At 32.4% G+C, this 17,757-nt stretch overlaps 1 pseudogene; it reads left to right on the forward strand.

The window, feature by feature from the left end:
* Window positions 1–602: 602 nt before the first annotated feature.
* On the forward strand, window positions 603–1,091 carry LOC102878228 (annotated as a pseudogene).
* The last annotated feature ends 16,666 nt before the right edge of the window (window positions 1,092–17,757 follow it).

The raw sequence follows: 17,757 nt of genomic DNA on the forward strand, positions 1-17,757 counted from the left end.
AGAATGGAGGCTCACTTCTCAGAATACTATAGAGGCCAACTCTGGAAATGGTTTACAGTGGTTTTATCCACATTATGTTGCAATGGAGGCTGGGAAATATAGTCTTAGTGCCCAGGAAAGAAAGATAAAAAGTTTAGTGAAAGTTTACTACAAATCCCTAGTATATCATCTAGAAAGTCTTATACGTTCAGATCTATATTCTCACATTTCCCTCACCCCAGCCTCAGGAGCCTGTAATCTTTCCATATCCTTCTGTATAGCATTTTAATTAAAAGTTATTTTGTTATTATCATTATTGCTTTGGTATGGGGAAGGGTGCCTAGCATTAAAAAAATTATTTGGAGCACCATTTAAAATATATTTCACTACCCCTATTTATCTGGACTCTGACTATACTGGAGTTCTTAAATAGCATGTGAGGAAAAGTGAACAAAAGACATCCTATTTGTAGAGTTTTTTTCTTGAAGTACCTTACTTTAGTAAGAAGTAAAAGTATAATATTTACATAGCCACCAATTCCATCTATGATTAGTACTTCATTTAAAGAAAAAATAGAACTGACCTTGCAGACACCACTGCTTCAGAGCCATGTGTGCCCAGCCATGGTCAACCCAACCGTGTTCTTCAATTTGACATCATAGTCAACGACGAGCCCTTGGCCCCGAGATGGTTGCAGGAAAAGTTCCAAAGACAGAAGAATATTTTCGTGTTCTGAGCACTAGAGAGAAAGGATTTGGTTATAAAGGTTTCTGCTTTCACAGAATTATTCTGAGATTTATGTGCCAGGGTGGTGACTTCACATGCCATAATGGCACAGGTGGCAAGTCCATCTATGAGGAGAAATTTGATGATGAGAATTTCATCCTGAAGCATACAGGTCCTGGCATCTTGTCCATGGCAAATGTTGGACCCAACATAAACAGTTCCCAGATTTTCATCGGCACAGCCAATACTGAGTGGTTGGATGGCAAGCATGTGGTCTTTGGCAAGGTGAAAAAGGCATAAATATTGTGAAGGCTATGGAGTGCCTTGGGTCCAGGAATGACAAGACCAGCAAGAAGGTCACCATTGCTGACTGTGGACAACTCTAATAGATTTGATTTGTATTATCTTAACCACCAGACCATTCCTTCTGTTGCTCACGAGAGCACCCCTCATCCCGTCTGCTCGGAACACCCTATTATAATCTGCTCTCACTGTGGTTCTTTGGGTTCCAGGTTTTCCTTGTACCTCCAAGTCTAGCTGGGTTGCAGAGTTAAGTTTATGATTATGAAATAAAATTTAAATAACCAAAAAAAAAGAAAAAATAGAACTGCTATAAAAGCTTTAGCTCTCTGTGACTCCATAAAGCTCCCCATTTTTAGTGTAAAAAATAAACAAGACAAAAGTGTAGGCAGATTCAATGAAGACAGAAATTAAAAGGTCAAAATATCTTATAGCTATTGCATCATCAATTCTACTATTTCCTCCCAATTTAAAATTTTTTTGTAGATATTATGTCAATTCTCTCTGATTCCACAGAGAATCACAGTTTATACATGACTGGAACCCATGTAGCAAAATTTCCATTACATATGCAGAGCAGAAAACTCAAGAAATAATTATAAATTGCCAAATGTCTCCACTTCTGGATTGGCCTATTCAATCTTAGCAATAATTATTTGTTCTGTTAGGTTCATCCAATTATTATTTGATCAGCAAATCATTTTTATTTTAGGAGGTAAATGTGATAAACACTGAGTATCCAATATTCTAGTGAATTTTAATTGCTGAGCAACAAAGCCGTGGCTCAACTAGGTTTAGGTCCTAAACTTTAAAGCTCTCACTGCAATTTGATATCCACAGAAACATCTTCCCTAGCCCCGAAAAACTGGTTTATCACTTTCTTAAAAATTGGTGAACTGAAGCTATAGATAAATTTGAAATTACACCTGCTGAGTTGGATACAAAATATTGAATATACCAATAAGTATCAGATTTCAAAAGATCTTTTGTTTGTTTCTTCAAATAATAAGCATAGTGCATATTTCTCAAATCCATTGTAAAAAAAAAAGGCTTCTGTGACGTGGTTCCAATAGTTTTATCTTGATATATTTTAAGAGACCATTTTAGAATCACTGGTTTTTAGAATAGATAAAGCCATCAGAAAAAAAGCAGTGTAGGATGTATGACTTGCTTCTCCTTCTCTACAATTTATTTTAGAATCCTTGTGATAAAGTATTCTAAATATCATAATACTGTATATATTCATCTTCTAAATATCACACTGGAGTATATCCAACAATATTTCCCAATTAGCTGTTAACATCAGAGCAGGGAGAGTATCCGATCAATTTTTGTATTTCCAGAACCTTGGACAACACCTAACACATAGCAGACACTTGATAAATGTGTGGTAAACAAAAAAATTAATTGATTTCCATTTTGTTTTTATAAAAATAAAACAAAACAAAATTGCATGATTTGTAATCTGATAAATTGCATAAAACATCACACATTCTTTTTTTCTAGGCCACTCTCACTTCCTAACCATCCAGTTCTCAAATTCCTCTGCAAAATATCATAACATGACTCCTAGCATAACAAACATGTGGCATATAGTAAATGTTGAATAATATGCATTTAGGGAATGATTGCATGAACAAATATGATGCTCAATTTTTAAAAAATGTAATAAATTACATAAATTCATGAATTAAGTTTAGATATGGAAATGTTCCTTTGAAAAAGGAAGGATTGTTGTCATGTAAATACAATTCTATATAGTTGATGGAAATAATAAAAATATTTTGGTAAAAGTGTATTGAACCAATTTTGTGTTCCACCAACTTCTACTTTTGAAAATAGCATGGACCATTATTCAAATTTCAAATTCTTTGACATAATTAAAAAAATGTTATGCCTATAACATAGTGTAGTTTTTCATTACATAACACATTGTTCATATATTGCTTACTTAGGATAAACTAGTCACTCCAAATTATTATTTGTAATAATACTACCATCATTTATTGAGTGTTTACTAAATTCCATACATTATATACATAATAAACAACCTCTTATCATACATTGATTTCTTTTTTCTGAAAATTTGTTATTTATATAATTTTTTTAAATTCTATATTTCCAAGAGAGTAAATTTTATGAGAGCAGGAAATAAATACATTCTTTTTACCACTATACACCTAGCATTTGGTATGGAATCAGTCACACATTAGTTAAAACAAATATTTATCAATAAATAATTGAACATTGCACCATAAATATTATTGCACTGATCTTACTTACAGAAATAACTTACACTTAGAGGTAGTAAGAAACTTGCCCAAGGTCAAATAGCAAGTATAAAGCCAGAACCTAAATCCATATTTTTAAATCTCCAAATCCATGCTATGATATGCTATGATCTCTAGCTTTTGGAAGCAAGCACAGTGTTTTCATTTCTTGGCTCAGTTTTTACAGGCTGCTATAACAAACTACCACACTGATTTAAACGGTAAACATTTATTTCTTGCAGTTCTAGTGGCTAGGAATTTGAAGATTAGGGTGTCAGCAGATTTGGTACCTAGTGAGAGCCTGCTTCCTAATTCTAGGTGGTCTTCTTCTCTCTGTGTCCTCACATGGTATAATGGAGCAAGAGCTCTCTGGGGTTCTTTTTAAAGAGCACTAATCTCATTCACAAGAGTTCCACCTTCATGCCCTAATTATTTTCAAAAGCCCCATCTCCTAATACCATCACACTGGGGGTTAGGATTTCAGCATGTGGATTTTGGGGAGATACAAACATTCACTCCATAACGCTCATTTACTTTCCAAACTAAATAATATAATATGTGTCATTGATTTATATTAGAGACTTAGATAAATGTCTCTAAAGAAATAATATGGACCACAGAATAACAATAACTAGTCCATAGTTAAGACACATTTTTTTGGACATTTCTGGTTGAAGAGGGAGATTAAAACATTGTTTAGCTTTAAAATTTTAAGTCAAATAAGGGTAAAGGCTGCAAAGTCCAAAGCAGTGCAGGGAGAAAAAAAATAAAAGAAAATAAAAACAATAACAGAAATCTCTATCTCAATCAATCATTTTTAAAAAGACAAGAAGAAAAAGGATATAAAATCTGAATATAGAAATAGAAATTTATATCAGCTAATATGTTGATAATCATAATTTTAAATTTTCAGTTAAAAGATAGATTTTTCAGATTGAATTAAGGAAATAAAGCTATATGTAGTTTGTAAGAGACACTCCTAATGCACAAAGATACAAAAGGCTGCTAGTAAAAGATCTAAAATGGTATACCAGACAAATACTAGCTAAAAGAATACTGGCAAGTGATGTATGTAATATCAGTAAAAATAGACTTTAAGACAAAAACCTATACTGGGTAATATGTTACAGCATGAATGAACTTTGAAAATATTACACTAAGTATAATTAACCAGATAAGAAAGGACAAATATTGTATGACTCTACTTATAGGAAGAATAGGCAGATTTAGAGAATAAGCACATTTATTCTCTAAATAATAGAGATTACCAGGAGCTAGGCAGATGAAAAAATGGAGAGTTATTATTTAATGGGTATAAAGCATCTATTAGGTATGATGAAACATTCTGAAAATAGATGGCTGTAATGATAGCACAACATTGCAAATGTCTTAATGCCACTGAACTATACATTTAAAAATGACTTAATTGTTTTTTAAAAGTATATATAATTGAAATTTTCTTAAAAAGCTATATTAGGTATGGAGAAGATCATTACATAGTAATAAAAGTTCAATTTACATAGAAGATATCATTTGCATGAACCCAATTAAATAGCCTCAGATATTTACAGAAAGAAATAAGTGTACAGATAAAATTGATAAACCCATTTCCATAATGAGAATTTCAACATATTTTTAATTATTAATAGATCAAAGCAAACAAAAAAATTATGTCAATACAAAAAGGTTTTAATAAGCTTGCTGTAGTAAAAATATATAGTACATTGTACCCTAAAGAATAGCATACACATTTTTCTCAAGCACATTTATAATATTGACAAAAATGGATTATGTCTATATTAGTCTATAAGGTAAGTCTCAATCATTCTAGCTGGTACTCTAAAAAAATAAAAAGTAATTAAAGACATCAAAATGGAAGAAACAACACCAACAGAATCAAATATGAGTTGTTGAATATGAGAATGTATAGCAAGTTAGCAGAACATTAAATTAATATACAACAATCAGTTGCATCTTTACAGAGCAGCTACAAAGATCAGAAAATATATTTTTTAAATGTCATCATTTATATTACAATAAAAACTATAATCTATTAGAGGCAAATGAAACAAAAGATGCATAAGACTTAATTTAAAAATATTTTAAAACTTTATCTAAATAAATGAACTAAAACCTAAATTAATAGAGAGATACTTTCTATGTAAATTAGTCAATGTTATGAAGATATCAAATGTCCCCAAATTGATAGCTTTAATGTTATTCTAAATAAAATTTGAACAGAGTTTTATGAAGGATTTTGAAATCCGGTTCCAATATTTACGTAGAAAAGAGCCAAAAGTAGCTAAAATATTCATAAGAAGAATAAGGAAGGATGATTTGTCCTATCAGATATTAAGAATTAAAACAGAGCTATAGTAGATTAGAAAATGTGATATTGGCACATGGATAGACAGATGAACCCATAGAACAGACAGAATACAGGTTTAGGCATAGAAGAAACCTTGGTAATACAGGGATGGCATGGCAGATCCCTAGGGAAATAAAAGACTAATAATAAATGTAACTAAAAAGAAAAACTCAATTTACATTAAAAATTAAATTGGACCTTTCCTCTCACCATATTAAAACCAATTGCTAATGTTTTAAAGATTTTTATAAGACATAAAACTAAAAATTTTTGAAGAAAATATTAGAGAGGTCCCTGAAATTGGGGTAAAGAAGATTTTTTTACTGTGTAAAAAGCTCTACCTCAAAAGAAAAAGTATAATAAATATGATTACATTAAGTTAACTTCTGTGTCTCAAAAGAAAATGAAAATATAAGTCACGAGCTCTGAGAAGATACTTAAAATATGATAATTAACAAAAGATTATTATCTCAAATATTAAAACAAAACTTATAAGTCAATAATACAATAACTCTATAGAAAAGTGGACAAAGATATGAACAGTAGTTTCAGTAAAGAGGAAATATTTTTGTCAAGCAAAATCATGAAAAGGGGTTTAATTTCATTAGTAATAGGGATATAAAAACAATGACACTGTGAGATAGCCACCCTTTTACTCATTCAATTGGCAGAAACTAAGAATTTGACAACACATTAATTAGAAATGATATGAAAACTCTTAGGCATTGCTAACTTTTCAGTTAAACCCTTATAAGTATCTTATGTATTCTACCGGAACTCTATCTAATAATATACCCAATTTTGTTTTTGTCCTAGTTCTTGGGCTCATTGTTGTTGAGTATATCTTATTTTTAAACCATACTTGTTTTTAAATTTATAATATCCTTTTATACATATTAAAAAGGAAAATGTAAAATTTAAAAGTAATATGGCTATTATCAATATAACAAGTCAATTAAGAAATCTGAATTTTATTTGTGTTTATACTCCCAGGTTCAAAGTCATTTAATTAGACAGAGACTTTTAGTGACACTAATCACATTTATATATTAAAGTTTCTGAAGCATTTGAATTCCTGCATTCATATAAAATTGAGTTCTGAAATTTCCCTATTTCTGAAATTTAGTTGTATTTCTCATAAATAATCATTATAATCAAGAACACATTTTTTACAAATTTCAAATTATTTATTATGTTTTACAGTTCAAAAAAGTGCTTTTAAATATAGCTGACTCTCCCAGTAAGCTTGGGTGGTGGATGGATAAGGCACTTATTAGAGGGACTATTTAAATAAACAGAACCTAAATCTTTAAGAGGGTGAATGACCTACACAGGTCCATACACGGGCTAGTTGCATAGTTTGTATTGTACTTGACTTTTCACTCTGTTTTCTGCTCTCTCCCCTACACCATTTTACCTCTAAAGATAATATTAAACTGGTAGGTCTGTGAAATGTTTCAGCACTTTCAAAATGCTTTCCATTTCATGTCATCTGTTTTGATTCTCACATTCACCCTTAAAGTTTCTTTAACATATTTCTTTCTTCTCATAACATGTATAGCATAATTTAAACCAAATATATTATTAGCTATGAAAATATAAGATCTTTCCGTTAAAAATTTTACTAGATAATCAAATCAAAATAATAAAAATAAATCTTGTTTTTGTTTTATAAACCCCATGGTTTTATTCACTGATTTGTCCAAGAAGTAAGTAAAAAATAATTATTTTGGAATTTCTTGGTTTTGTTTTGTTTTGTTTTGTTTTTGAGAAGGCAAATGAATGAATGAAAGAATGAATGTACTGTTTTATCATCCAAACAACTTCTGCTTTTCTGGGTTTATTGAAGATAGAATGAAATGTGCTCTCTGCCTTCTAGAAATCCATTTATTTGTACATTTGTACATTTAACAAAGTACAAAAAAAGTCTTTTCAGAAATATTTCTTTAACTGTGCTATAATGTATAGTGAGTATTATTACGAATGAATAATGTAGTATTATTAAAAAGCATGATTTATCTTTATTCTTATTTGTAAACATCCTGCTTAAATTTTTCTCACTCTCTCTCTAAAATCCATGTGGTCTTGCCAGCTAATGGTAGTCTGGTTATAGGCAAACTACATTTCACATCCCATCAAACCCACCTGCTCACACTTGGCAGAGTTTGGCCTGAGTTGCTGCTCATTAGAGGCTCTGGCAGAGAGAAAGAGTGGGTGGAAGAAGCAATGAAACCAGTGCCTGAAAAGTGAAACTGAGGTTTAGGTTTTATATGGGATTTTATTTGGTGAGTGGTTACACTGCTTTTCATTATACCAGATAACAGGTTGCTGGCAGCATATTTAAGAGATATGGAACTTTTAAGGGGCTGAACATGAAATTAAAGCTTGATGAAATGAATTCTAATCTGTGCCCCATAGTCATATGTGTGCCAGGAAACTTACGTGCCGGTGCTTTAATTGTAATTGGTTGTTCCCTTACAAGCAGCAGCAATATCCACTTTGCTGCACATGGAGAATCTAGGAAACAATGCCATTAAGAGTTTATATGCCATCTTATGCTCCACTTTCTTCATAACATTACATCAGTTCTACAGGCATTTTCTGCCCCATTTACCAAACTGGCTCCAGTCAATGAAGTTTTGCATTATATGCCCCCAGGGAAGAAAATAATGCAAGACTTTTACTGTCCATGTTAATGCCATTTAATACATTACTCAAACACATGCTTCAGACCAACAGTTCTGATTACACAGTTTTGGTTTAAAGTGGCTTCCAAACTGACTCCTTAACTGGCAACTTCTCAACAGCTTATGTCTTCCCAAACCTCTTTTTGGAGGATTTTGGGGTTGGGAGTGGGGTGGGGCACAGTTTGAGATGCTGCAAACACTCTTGGTTGTTTTCAGTGTTACAGCTTTATTGCTAAAAAGGAAGAGAAGGGGATGTCCAGCCTGTTTGTTTTACTGTGTTTTTCAAAACGTGTGTGTTTAAATGTTGCTTAAACTGGAACTAGTCCTCACTTACCTCTTGGGAGGCTATCTGTGAAAAATGGTTTAACATTCTAAAAATGATGTGAGTCCAAAAGTTAAAGTTGGAAGTGGGAGTGAATAGTGAGGTAGAACAGCATTCCGTCTCTTTTTTGGAGGACTTGGATTTCACTCCACTCCTTTTGAAAGAGAAGAAAACAGATCCTTCTCCTCTCTGTTTGGATAAGGAAGGGAGAAGGCTTAAAGAAGAGAAACATTTTCAATACCAGCTGTTCCCCAGCTCAGGCCTGCATAAATCTATTCTTTCTTGAGCTGGAGATATTAGGACAAAAGTTTAAATAGAAAGTGAATCAATGATGCCAATTTTATGATTCTAAATTACTAAATTTTTTAGAGGAGACCAAAAGGCTAAGAGATAAATTCACAACAGTTCAATCTAGAATCAGCGACAAGAGCATAGTTACATCTGCTATTCTGTAGTGAGAGAGCTCTCAAGGTTTCTTTGTGTGATAAACCCCAGTTGCTAATTCTTTTCTCAATGGTCTCCAAAATACTTAAGCAATAATTACCAGGTGTGCAAATCAAATAAGGCCATCTCAAGACAAAGCAGCTAGGTCTCTTATTTTGGGATAAGCGTGGTTTAAATATCTCGCCTTAATATAGTCTTAATACCAGTGTCTTCATATTAAAACTTATTAGCGAGTCTTAATTTTTAGAGATTTTCCCGCCAAGTTTAATGTCTCTTTTGAAAGATTTAACTCATAAACACGTTGCTAACTAAATTTACAGAGCACGTTTGGGATGTATGTGCTTAAGCTCAGCAAGAAATTAACTATTTTGTAAATATGTGTAAAATATGAATCAATGAGCACATCAAAAGGGAATTTAAAATAATGTTTCAGTATGGCCTCATAATTTATTCATTTTGGCCCTCGACAGTATGTCTGCTTAAAGCTAATTTGTGGAATCTTTAGGCAAGCTAAAATTTGATCGTCACTTGCCCCACTCAATTTTTTATGACAAAACATTTACTAGGAAATCTTTTTCCTTGTCTTATCCAGAAGCTCTCCTCCTGAAATTTTTCATTTATTTCAATGGCACCGATTTTTTGAATTTGCTCAAATGCAACTTATATCTTTTTCTCTATACTCTTGTATAGGTTCTATATTATTGCCTGTATTTTTCATCTAGACCCTGTTACATGAAAGGTCATGGATTTTGGAACTCAACAGACCTGGCTACAAGTCCCATTTCGATTACTTGCTGGCATTTGCTTTTTTAAAGTGAATGTTATGAGCATCAGTTTCCATTTTCAGACAACGAAAGTTTTGTAGGGGTAGTATAAGAATTAGAGATACTGTACAAAGATCGTGTTCAACTGATGGTAACTCCTAAAATAAAAAACTCAGGGAAGGCAGGATAAAGACAGATGACATGGCATTTTTACCCATTTCGAATAGAGTATGTGTTTGTTAGGCCAGAAGACTGTGGAAGCAGCCGACGGTCCACAAGAGAGCAGTGAGTCTTCTCTGAGAAAGAAGGCCTTGGCCATAGCTTCACTTCCCCAGTGACTAACTCATCTGGGCAAGGGAAGCGAAGCCTGAAATGTTCGAATTGCTGTGAGGGGAAGTTAGCCCGACAGGCTGAGTTGCCTTTCTTGTCCTTGGCATTGTAACAGTGCACGGTCTTCTGTTGTTCCTGGAACCACTCAAGCATATAATGAATGGAGTACCAGTGATTGGAAACGGTCGGCCCTCGATGATATTTCCGCAAGTTGTTTTCCTTCTACAACTTGGTAATGGATTTTTCTAAGTTTAACAGGATGGTTGAAGTGTCTCATGATTTTATATGCTGTTGCCCCCTCTAGAGCCAAATCTGTCCAGTTATCATGTCATTTTTTCAACACTGAAAATCAACTCCTCTCCAAAATCTTAACTGTTTTCTTTGGAAGGTTACGTGATCCTAAGCAAACAAACAAACTGAAGAGCCATTCTGGTTTTTCTGAAGAAATTTGAACTTTATTCCTCTTTTAATGAGTTACATTTTTGGATTTGTAGGTTAGGTTCACTGAATTCTGCAGAGGTCAGGGGGAGAGGAAGGAACGTGTGACAGTCTTCATACGGGAGGGAAATGGAGCTCTGAAAGGCTGACCCATTTCTGTGTACAAACACCTGGCAGGCGAGTTGTAGAGTAAAGCAGAGGTCCAAATTGTGAATATTAAGTAAAGCACTGTGAAGACAGAGTAGCCAAACATACATGGGTTAACATTCTCAGCTCTACTATTACTCAATGGGTGAACTTGGATAAACTCCTTAAATTCCACAGGCTTTAATTTTTACATCCTTGTATGTTGTGAGGATTAACATGAACTGAGCACTTATTATATGCCGGCCACTTTTCTAAGCACGTTGTTTGTGATATTCCATTTAATTTCCACAACGACCCTATAAAATATGAAGCAAATATTATTTGGCTTGTAAAAATGAGGAAACTAAGAGAAAAGACACCTGGCAGAAGGTAACAAAGTTAGTGATGACAAAGTTAGAATTTTGACCTAAGCAGTTTGACTCCAAAGCCCATATTTTTAACCACTGTGGTATAATTAAGTTACTTGATATATTGCCTGGTATATAATTAGCATTTAATAAATGGGAGATTTCAATATATACTTATATATCATTTATATATTTAAGTATACGTTCATGTATATTCAGTTTTTGGAGCTTTGATCAAGTATCAGCAAACTTTTCTTCTAAAAAATATTAATAAGCTTTGAGAATTTGCTGTTGGAGATTTAGAGTTGGCAGCTACACTGGTCGCTGATTTGAAGGATCTATTCACAACGCCGCCCCCCACCCCTGGCTGAACATTGAGTGTAAACACAGAGATGACAGAGATACTCTAGAGTTGGTCTCCATATTGGAGGAGTCTTTTCCCCGCTCTTCTTCAGGATGTGATTTTCTTTCATAGAAAAAAAATATTAAATGAAGTTATTTTTCATTTCCGCTCATTCTGTCATCTTTAGCTTCACTATAAATTAATGTGATCTTATGATTCTTTTTTCCCTCTTTTCTGGATTCATATTTTTGTAATCAGTCTGTCAACTAAGCTTTCAGCAGTCGAGTTTCTGTGTTCTAGGTGCCATGAGGATAGTCCTAACTCAGTGCCTACACACTAGGAGGCAGAGTCCCTTCTTTCACTACCTTCCACACAAACCAATACCATGCCTTAACCATTTCATGGAAAGTCCCTGCTCCAGTCCATCTTGAATACAAAACTACAGAATTAACCATAGGTCCTTCTACACACCTTCTATAAGTGCCATCTCGCTTATTCCTCACCCCTCCCTAGGCAAGTGAAAAAAGTGAATTTAAATGCTTCAATACTGAATTTAAAGTACAGAATCAATTAGCTTTACTTTCAGATTTCAATTCTTTTGAGCACCTTAAAATGTTCCTTGATTTTCAGTACTGTCTCCCAACATGAACATCTTTCTCCAGCCCCACTATGTCCTTCTTTCCAGTTCTTACCTTGTTTTCCCCAAGCCTTTGTGACTCTGCTTCTACTGTCACAGATTTTGGATATTTCCTCCTCACAGATTCTCTCTTGTCAATCTACCTAAATTTGTCAAACCACACCCTATAACAATTTTCTGTATCCTAAGTATGGAATTATTTTTCAATAAATTATTGATTACGTACTGATAGTTTGTGAATTTTTTGCCATGCATATATTTAGATACATGCAACATGAGGTAACAGCATATTGTCAAGTCTTGCCGCTGTTTCTTAGTTTGGATTACGTTCTCCTATATGGGTTGAAAGCAGCTTTACGAATGTTCTCTACACATTTCATTTGTGTTTGTTTAGTTTCTTATATTACCTTGTTTTGAGGAAGAAAACTTGATTTTCAATTTTTTCCATTTAATTCTGTCATCTGGTCTCCTTTAAAGTTCCTACTCAAAGGTTTTCTGAGATAATAAAAACATGTCATTAGTTCTTTATTCTTAATTAAGTCTAATTTTTGTTATCATCCTTCATAATTACTTAAATTAAAAAAATCCTTAATTTGCTCTTTCTTCTTTATTTAATCCTTAATTAATGCCTGCATATATGACCTATTATTTTAAATAACTACTTTTGTCTAAGAGGTCAATAAACCAACCAAGAAACAAACAAATAAGTAAATAAAGATAAATAGATCAACCAGCTAAAAAGAGCCTTTGGGTAGGAGAAGCCCAATACTATTTTGATATTCTTGAATGAATTCACATGAGAAATCTAGATTTATGCAGTACATAAACTGAGTTTAGCAACCAAAGCCTGACATTCCAGCAATTTCACCAGACTTGTAAAAGCTGTTATTTTTGACTGAATAAATGAAATTTGCATTGATTACCTAAACAGACTGACATTCATTTGCATGAACATGATAAATCTACAGCTATCACACAAGCCAAGTAGCACATTCATTGGAAAATAGCTCCAGTGTGAAATTAATAAGTTATTTTCCTTTTTTCAACATGGGCAATAGAAACGTTTAGGTTTTGCTTAAGTATTATCTATTCCATCTTATACATTGTTTACTTTTCTTAATATAATAATAACACCATGGCACAAATGCATTCTTTCCATATGAGATAATTATATAAATTAAGTAAGACCAATACTTACACCTAGCCTGAATTCAAAATAGCTTTTTTTTTTTTTTTTAAATGTTTTGATTAAAAGCAAGTAAATGAGCATATGTCCAATTACATTTTGGGTGTAATAGTTTTAGCCACCACATTTTGGCATTTTATTTTATTAGCTAAGAGTTCACATATGGTTTCCATGTCTCCAAGCTGTCTTTAAGGATACAAGAGTTGTATAACCTCACATTGTTTTCTTTCCTTTTCTCTTCCAGCCCCCTCCCTGTTTCTCACATATGTTCCCTCAGAGAGGTACTTCTCTTAGTTTTAAAGATTATATGTGCAAATTGTGAAAAACCTGAAAGTTTGCTTGTGCTTTGAAGAAATGATGAAAGAAATGCTTTGAACCCTAAAATTTTTACCTAATGAAAGAATCCGAAATGAATGCCAAAATGTTTGCTATAGAAACAGCAGTATTAGTATACAAATATATAAGGCTTGCAATGATTATTATCTAGCTGCTTCCTTCTATGGCCTGATGCCACATCAGAATTTTTGCAGTCCCCGCTTTCAGAACCTTCCCTAGCAGCTTTGGAGTGAAGGAAGCGGGAAGCTAAGTGAACATCTTAAAGACTGAAATATCTAAGACACAGACAGCCCTGCTGGTGAAGGACGCAGGATAAGGGAGCACAAAGAAACATATTCAGCTCCTTTTGGTTTCAACATTCCGCCCTGTGTATCTGTGTTACTGATATAGTTAATGGTTTGGAAAACAGCAAGACTTGCATATTTTGGCGGAGAGTTAAAGAAAACCTTTCTGAATAACTGACTACAACTCAGTTACTTTTTAAAGCTGTCATTCTAACATTTCAAGAACTTTGGGGTAACTCAAATCTTTCTTTCTGCTGTCTTGCCTGTATATTAGAAACATTATATCCAATTTCCAAAGAAAGTAGAAATTTTGAATATATTGTTTATTTACAAAGATTTCTGAAACAGCATACACATGCAATATTAAATCAATATTAGACACTCTTCAATACATATTTAATTAAAAAAGAAAGACATTAAGATACTGAGATAGTCAGCTGTGCTAAGTGTTGAACTAGGCATTCTATAACAGTAGATCAGATTCCTGGCTTTCGAAGACAAACTTTAAAAATTTCCATTATTTGTAGGCAACACTTAAGAACCAGGAAATGGAATATTTTTTTTTATTCCTGAGGAACAAATGTGATGGGTACGCAGCTGATATGATAAACAGTGTCTGAGCTTCACTGATCACCCAGTCCAGCTGATATTCTCTCACTTTTGTATGCAAAAATGTCTTTTTAGATGATAAAAAAAATTTTCATTTCTTTATGGGAAATGGATCACAAAAGAAAGCCAACAGTTTAATAAATGGCTTTAGTCTTGTATTTACAAAATCTTTAATGGTCTAAAGGAGACATTTAGGCTTTTTTTTTTTTTTTTCCCCTCAGTTCTAATACATTTGAGTTGTGAGACATACACCACTAGTGATATTTAGAATTTGGGCTTACCATGAATGTCAAAGTGCAAATATGTTTTACTACATTCAGTTCACTTTCCACGTATGTCTCTCACTTATGTTAACCTTTCTATATTTTGACTCATTTTGACGTTTTGCAACAGTCAGTTTTTGCAACAAATTGCCAATGGAAGTTAAGGTGTCACAAATTTATAGTGAGTCAGAAATTTTAATTTCCTTTGAATGTAGCGGAAATATGTTTAAGACTAATCAATCACTGAATTGAGCCTAGTTAGTGACTTAACTGTTCATATCACATGATATAAAGCGTATAGAAACTATTATGATCTCAGACTGTGGTAAAACATAATACAGACTATAGTTCCTTATTGCAGATCTTTTGTTACTAAACTATTTCTGAACTATTCGATCTTTATATTATTATTCCTTTTAATGCTATTTAGAGAGAAAGTACATAGCTTTACATGAATATTCTCAGGAATAGTAATTATTATAATATAATAGAATTAGTAGATACCATTTATGTAACATCTACTCTGTGCCTGATACAATGTTAAATGTGTTACATACATTATCTAGTTTAATGCTCTAAAAATAACCTTATCCCCATGTTGTACATGAGAAAATGAAATCTAGAGAAATTAGAAGTAATTTTCTCTAATCCATCCATAAGTGACAAAACTGAAGTTTTAGGCCAAATCCATCTATCTATGAAAGGGTTAGTAAATTTTTCTAATAGTGCAAATTTTATGGTAGAAATTACCCTTTTTAATGTTAGAGCAATTAATAAAAAAAAATATGTGAACTAGAAATTTTGAAAAAAATTTATTGGAAAGCATTTTTAAAGGAGGTATAATTTTTAAATGAAAAAATATTTGTAATAATATATGCTTGTGGTATAAAATTTAAAAGTTAGAAAATATTACACAGTAAAAAGGACATCTTAATTCTCATCTATAATCCTCAGTTTTCTTCCTAAGAGGAAACTAAAACTACCTCTTTCTTATTCCTCCTCATAGATACCCGCCATGTAAATAAGTAGTGTACACATACTCATACTTCTTGCTTACCCAATCCCCAACAAATTCCTCTTCCTTATAATGGGAGCCCATTCTGTTCTGGGTAAAAGTGTGCCCAGCTAAAACACAATATTTTCAAGGTGCCTCGCCATTTGAACAGCTATTTAATACAGTGCTGACCAATGACAGGGAAGCAGAAGTTGACAGCTGGGGTTTTCGGGAATGTTCTTTGGAAGGGTGCAGAATATAGTTCCACTTCTTTCTGCCTGAAATACCAGTAAAATGTTGAAAATGGAACAACCACCTTGCAATACGTAGCTGGTAAGCCACATGGTGAGAATTAATGAGAAAAAAGGAAGAAACCTGGATCATTCCTGGTATAATTGTGTTACTGTAGTAGGACCTCACAGCTTTTACATTAGAAAAATTAAATTCCTAATTTGTGCTTCATCCTTTTAACAGCAGCATAATATTCTACTTTGTGGATGTAATATCATGTATTTCTTGCCTCCCATTAAAGTCCAGTTAGTTTATTTTAATACTCTCAAGAAAGACAATTCTGTGACAGGTCTATGTTATTCTGTGCACGAGCACATATATTTGTGCAGTAAATTTCTAGAAGCAGAGCTGCTTGGTCAAGGGGTATACATGTTTTAAAAGCTTAGGTGTTGCCAAATTCCTTGTCATACAAATAGTTCCAGTTTATTGACACCATTTCATGAAAAAGAAGATTTCTCCACATAATTTTTAATGTAATATGTCAAATTTTAGATTTTGTTTTCCAAACTGAAAAGTAAAAGGTATATTCCTATATAGCTTTAATTTAAATTTGTCATAAATAAAATTGAAATCTTTTTTTGATTATATAGCCATTTGTTTTTTCTCTTCCACAGTCCTTGACATTCTTCGCCCAAATTTTGTGTTCACCCAATTATTCAAAGTAAATATTCAAATATTATGAAAATAATTCCTTTATTTATATTTAATTAATAGAGTCCTTGTTTTTAACTTGCATTTTACTCATTTATGCTTTTTTAATCCATGCAGAATTCTTTTACATTTGTGCAAGTGAATTTTTTTTTAATGGCTTCTTGATTCACATCTACTTGAAAAAGCCCTCCCCACTCAGATTATACCAACATTCTTCTTTGGCTTTAAATGTTTGATACATTTTGGGATTTATTTTGATGTATCATGCAAGGTAGGGATTCAACTCTATTTTCTTCAAGATATTTACTCAGTTGTTACAACATAGTTATAGAATAAAATCTTTCCCATTACTAATTTATAATGCCACTTTAATCATATACTAAATGCCTATTCATATTGAGTTTGTTTGTGGCCTTTTTGGTCTAGCTCATTAATCAATCTGTCTAGTCATGTGCCAGCATCACACATAACTTTACAATGTGGTTAAACATTGGGCTTGGTCCCTCATTATTTTTATTTTTCAGAATTGTTTTTGCTCTTCTTGCTTCTTTATTTTTTTCACATAAACTTTAAAATCAGCATGTCTATTTCCAAAAAAAAATATTATTTTCTTTTAAAATTTAACATTAAATATATAAATTAACAAAGGAAAAAATCTTTGAGATGTTATATCTTCCAAGCCAAAAACATTATACACATTTCTATTAAGTCTTATTTTATTTCTTTAGTAGCATCTTATGATTTAATATTATAGATCTTATGCATTTCCTGTTATTCTTTCATATTTCATTCTGGGCTGCTATTATGATTATTGTAAAAAGGATATTCATTTTATTGCTTAACTTGTAATTTTTACAGATAATTTAAAATTATTAACATTCTCCCAACAAACTTATCAAATACATTTATTACTTGTGAAGCTTTTTAATTCATTTTCTTGAATTTTTCAGATAAATAAACAGAAAATAATGAATATTTTCTTCCTTTCTAATTTTTAAGCCTATTATTTCTTCCTTTTTTTTCTAATGGCTAGAGTAGAAG

This window comes from Pteropus alecto, unplaced genomic scaffold, assembly GCF_000325575.1.
Source record: "Pteropus alecto unplaced genomic scaffold, ASM32557v1 scaffold33, whole genome shotgun sequence".
Classification (NCBI taxonomy): Eukaryota; Metazoa; Chordata; class Mammalia; order Chiroptera; family Pteropodidae; genus Pteropus; species Pteropus alecto.